A 6,000-nucleotide genomic window follows, 5' to 3' on the forward strand; every position below is an offset into this window, starting at 1 on the left:
CCTTGACCAGTGGTCGAGAAAATGCCGCCCCAGACCCTCGTATCCAAGTCAGGGCCCGCCCTCGGCATCAAAACCTTCCTGATGTCAAGTGGTATCTCTCCCCCACCATCCAAGTGACTCCTCGAATGCTTGCCAATTATCGCAGGAAGAATCCTATTATAGGAGTCAATCTCACAATCCCGGCCGCTGACCAAAGAGCTAACCTTCCCGGGGGTGCCTATAGCGCTTGGTCCAGGTATCACATAGAGGCGGGGGCTATCCTCCCTCTACATCCTATCTATCAGGGGGTGGCCAACTATTTTGGTGTCTCCCCCTTTCAAATTACTCCAAATGGATACAGAATGTTGGCCGCACTCTATATCCTGTATAAACTTAAAAAATGGCCAGAACCTACCCCTCATGAGGTCAATTTCCTCTTCGACCTTAAGTCCAACCCTCAACAATATGGGACGGGCTTCTTCCATCTCTGTCACTAGGAAACTAGCCAAACTTTCCAGAGTGACACTACCCATATTTCCAACGTGGGGCAGTACAGTAGGGAGTACTTCCTCACGCTGGACATGACTACGAACAACCTGGCCTTCGCTCGTGGAGGAAAAAGCTTTTTTCACTGGTCACTGCTTTTCCTTAACAAATTCTCCTGAACCTTTCTAAAGTATACTATGCTTTTCAAGACCATGGTTACGTCCGAACCCAACACCAGACATGGTGTTGAGGTCCAACGCACTGGCCAGGATGGCAGACGCAGAAAAAAGCGTCAAGTCCTTGGTCACTAATGAAAATCTGAGGCTATCTGGCCTCCTGGCTCCTCGCCATGAAACAAGAGGACCTATGGTAGCAGATGCCACGGCCGAGGGGGATCCCGAGCAGCAACCCCCGGCGTCTCCTCCCCGAAGGAGGCCAACGGGGGTTACGATCAGGAAACCCACTAGCGTCCCTTCAGCAGAGAGGCCTTCTGCACCCCAAGGCAAGGGGAAACAAAAGGCAACAGAGTCTGTCATAGACCTGGATGAATCCTCAGATGAAAACGGTACTGTTATTTTTCTTTTAAATAGCTTGCCAATTCCCTGTCACTTATTTGATAGGGATGGCAATTTTACGTATACTCCAAATCTAGGGCCAGACTTCTTTGTGCCAGATAGTGAGTGTATGACTAATAGAGTTAGTAGTATAGCGACCAGTAGTTGTAGCTCGGGTATTAAACTTTGTGACCTCTTTTTTGTTTTACCAAGAGTTTTCATCCGCCTTTATCTTATCATCTGCATATTTTTCTTTGTACGCAGAGATGGCCACTCCCAACGTTTTCGATTTGTACCAGGCTGAACAGGAGGTAGAAGTCCCCCTGGTTTGACGAAAGACATCCAGGAGGCATAATGGCGAATCGAGCCAAGGACCTCCGGCCAAGAAGGGTCGAACAGAAGATCCTTCCAAGGATGCGCCAACTGGGCAAGCTTTTACTTAGCCTTCTCCTCCTGCTGAGAAGGAAGCTGCTCCTGCTGCCAACCCTCCGCCTGCAGCCCGAAGGGGGCACACTCCGCAAGCAGAACTTCCCGGGGAAAAGCTCTCGAACCGCTCCCTGCGATCAGCTAAGGATCGCCTTGCTCATATCTTGAAGCATGACCATTGCAGGGAGGCAATGGCTGAAGCTGAGGGCATGGGGGTTGACCAGATCCTTAACAGGGCTCTTAACGAAGTGGCCAACGTAAGTATTTATTCTCTTGAATTTTACTTCTCCTTTTTGTAGTGTAGTCTAACTTTTATTTCCCTAACTATAGGCCATGCTGATAGTAACTGCCGCTCGTACCCGTGCCCTTGCCACCATTGATCAGGCTCGGGCCAAGGCCGTCGAGGAGTTCTAGTTGATAGCCACTAAGGAGCTTCAGGCTGCAGAAGTCAGGCATGCTGGGGAGTTGGAGGTGGTCACCCAGCAGAAGGATGCTGCGGTGGCAAAGCTGGCAGAGGCTGAGTCTTCTAAGGCAGCTATTAAGAAGCAGAGGGAGGAATACCAGGATTCCAGCCAAACCCAATATCGTGAAGTCAAGAGGCTCAAGGAGGAGCTCCTAGATAAGGACAAGGCCATAGCTGTTCTTGAGAGCCAAGTGGAGCAACTGAAGCTCACCAATACCAAAGATCTAGAAAGATATAAGAATGCGACGCTTTGGTGTTTCTACGACTTTTGGAAACACAACCGGGGTGCCAACTTTAACTACCTTTCAGAGGATGCCAGGAACGCTGAGCTGGCCCCCTGTACTGCTCGATTGGCTGCAGAAGAAGAAAGACCAAGGATCCCCACTTCCCCAAGCATCCAGCCGGCCGCGGTTGAAGAGGAAGGAGGAGTTGTTGATGATGCAGCCAACCAAAATGTTGAGCAAGACCCTCCTGCTCCTTAAACTTATTTTTATTTCTGTTCGATTACACGACCCACAAGTCGTGATGTAAAGACTAAAAAAAATTTATATTTAAATCTGCTGCATGGGCAGCAAACTTTCCGTTTACTTTGAACAATTACATCCAAGCAGTACTGCTTGCGGTGTAAAAGAATGCCATTTGATATTATAATATTTTTATCTATTATAACATATGTTCGCATGACCGAACTTAGCATAGTACTTTGGTTTGATTCAACAAAATATAAATTTTGAAAAATACTCTAAGTACCGTAGCATGATTTCACTTATTTTGTTCATGTGTTTACATACCTACCTCTTGGTATGCTTTGCTATCGATGTATCTTATATGCCCCCCAAGTGATCGAGGAGCTTTAGCTCCTTGGTCACTTGCCTTGACCACGACCTGTGCGAACATTGCTGCTCGGTAGGAAACGTAACACTTATAATACAGCAAAACAACACACGTAATGAACAAATACTTGTAAAATAAATTTACAAAGGTTGGCAAGAAGGACCGGTTGCGCATAGTCCCTTATAATCTCGTATTAAAAATGGACTAATCATGTCTTTATGAGTGATCTTAGAAAAGATCTTACACTTATAAGCAATTAGCCATACAACGTGGCTAACCCTTTTTCGAAACTTGTAAAAAGTAAAAATTAATACAAGCCAGTCCTTTAAAAAGGACTGTTTATTGGTAGTACTTGCGCAGGTGTTCACCGTTCCAATAGCGTGGAACAAGATCTCAATTCAAGCGTGCAAGTTTGTAGGTGCCCGGATGAAGGACTTCTTCAATCTGGTAAGGTCCTTCCCAGTTTGGTCCGAGCACTCCAGCAGTGGGGTCGCGGGTATTCAAGAAAACTCGCCGTAGAACTAGGTCACCGACGTTGAATTTCCTTTCTTTTACTTTTGAGTTAAAATACTGGGTGACCTTTTGCTGGTACGCAGCAACTTGAAGTTGGGCTCGTTCTCGTATTTCTTCAATTGAGCCTAGGGACTCCATCATTAGTTGGCTATTCTGGCTCTGGTCGTATGTAATGCGTTGATGTGAGGGGGGATCTAATTCAATAGGTAACATAGCTTCATATCCGTATGCTAAGGAAAATGGGGTATGACCTGTCGCTGTTCGATGAAAAGTTCTATACGACCAGAGGACTTCAGACAGCTGTTCTGGCCATGCTCCTTTAGCGTCTTCAAGCCTTTTCTTCAAGGTGTCCTTAAGTGTTTTATTCACTGCTTCGACCTGCCCGTTTGCTTGTGGATGCGCGACTGAAGAAAAGCTTTTAATAATCTCGTGCCTTTCGCAGAAGTCTGTGAATAAGTCACTGTCAAACTGGGTTCCGTTGTCTGAGACAATCTTTCGAGGCAAACCATATCGGCAAACAATGTTCTTGATGACAAAGTCAAGAACTTTCTTGGTCATTATGGTAGCGAGTGGTTCAGCTTCGGCCCATTTGGTGAAGTAGTCGACTGCTACAACTGCGTACTTCACTCTGCCTTTTCCCGTTGGCAGGGATCCAATCAAGTCTATACCCCATACTGCAAAAGGCCAAGGACTCTGCATCTGTTTTAACTCGTTTGGAGCTGTACGTGGGATTTTGGAAAATCTCTAACACTTATCGCACTTTCGCACAAACTCCATTAAATCTTCGTTCATAGTCGGCCAGAAATAACCCTTCTTTTTCGCCAAACTTTGCCCCCCAGCGTGATCCCCTCAGAAGCCTTCATGTACTTCCTTCATTAGCTCCTTAGCTTTCTCTGGTGTAATACATCTGAGCAGTGGCATGGAATATCCCCTTCGGTATAGAACACCATCGACCAGTATATACCTAGCAGCCTGCCGTTGAAGAGTTCTAGCCTTGTTTCTATCTACTGGTAGTACACCATTTGTAAGATACTCCAAATAAGGCGCCATCCATGTATCTTCCATTCGGATTTCCATACTGGTTTCATTTGCTCGTATGCTTGGCTCGCTCAATCTTTCCACTGGCACAATATTCAAAGTGTCAGCATCTTTCGTGCTCGCGAGTTTGGCTAAGGCATCTGTGTTCGAATTCTGATCCCGGGGTATTTGCTGGAGGGTATACTTCGTGAACTGGGCTAGCAGGTCTTTAGTTTTATTCAAGTAGGCCACCATTTTTAGGCCTCGCGCTTGATATTCCCCTAGAACTTGATTCACTACCAGCTGTGAATCACTGTAAATATCCAGCACCTTTATACTCATGTCTTTTGCCATTCTTAATCCAGCGAGGAGTGCTTTGTATTCGGTTTCATTATTTGACGCGGTGAATTCGATCCTAATGGTGCAGTGAAATTGATGCCCTTCTGGCGTTATCAAGATCACTCCTGCTCTTGCGTGAGATTCGTTTGATGACCCATCTGTGAATAACTTCCACGAAGGAGCTTCATCTTGGGGCTCAGGCGCACTAGGCTTTTCGCATTGCTCGCTGTCTGGGAGTTTGGTGAACTCTGCAATAATATCAACCAGAACTTGTCCCTTTACTGCTGCTCGCAGTGAATATGTAATATTGAACTGCCCCAGTTCGACAGCCCATTTCAATAAACGCCCAGCCGCCTCTGGTTTTTGGAGGACTTGTCGAAGGGGCTGGTCAGTTAAGACTGTAATGGGATGGGCTTGGAAGTAAGGATGTAGCTACCTTGAGGCCAAGATTAAATAATACGCTAACCTTTCGATGGGAGGATACCTCAGTTCTGCTCCGATTAGCCTCTTGCTTACATAGTAAACCGCTTTTTGTACGCCTTCTTCCTCTCGTACTAGTACCGCACTAGCAGCAACTTCAGTGATCGCCAGGTAAATGAACAAAGTTTCTCCTTCGACAAGCTTTGATAAAATGGGAGGCTGTGCCATATGGGCTTTTAAGGCCTGAAAAGCTTGCTCGCAGTCTCTTGTCCATTCAAACTTCTTGTTGCCCCTAAGTAGATTGAAGAAAGGGACGCATTTATCCGTTGACTTGGAAATAAATCTACTTAGGGCTGCAATTCTTCCAGTTAAACTTTGTACATCCTTGATCTTCTCTGGCGATTTCATGTCGATCAGGGCTTTTATCTTGTCAGGGTTGGCCTCGATTCCTCTTGAATTAACAATGAACCCCAAAAATTTCCCTGACCCAACTCCGAAGGAACATTTGAGAGGATTTAGTTTCATCTGGTATTTGTTCAAAACGTTGAAACATTCTCGTAAATCCTTAACATGTCCTTCTTCTTTTTTTGACTTTACCAGCATGTCGTCCACGTACACCTCCATGTTTATCCCGATTAATTCTTCAAACATGTGGTTAACCAATCGCTGGTAAGTCGCACCTGCGTTTTTCAGTCTGAAGGGAATTACTTTATAACAGTATAATCCTGTATCGGTCCGAAAGCTGGTGTGATCCTCGTCAGGGGATGCATGCTGATCTGATTGTAGCCTGAGTATGCATCCATGAAGGAGAGGATCTCGTGTCCTTCAGTAGCATAGACCAACTGGTCGATCCTTGGTAGTGGGAAGCAATCCTTCGGGCAGGCTTTATTGAGGTCTGTAAAATCCACACAGGTTCGCCATTTGCCGTTAGGCTTGGGAACCAGTACTGGATTAGAGACCCACGATGGA

This window comes from Humulus lupulus, chromosome 9, assembly GCF_963169125.1.
Source record: "Humulus lupulus chromosome 9, drHumLupu1.1, whole genome shotgun sequence".
Lineage (NCBI taxonomy): Eukaryota > Viridiplantae > Streptophyta > Magnoliopsida > Rosales > Cannabaceae > Humulus > Humulus lupulus.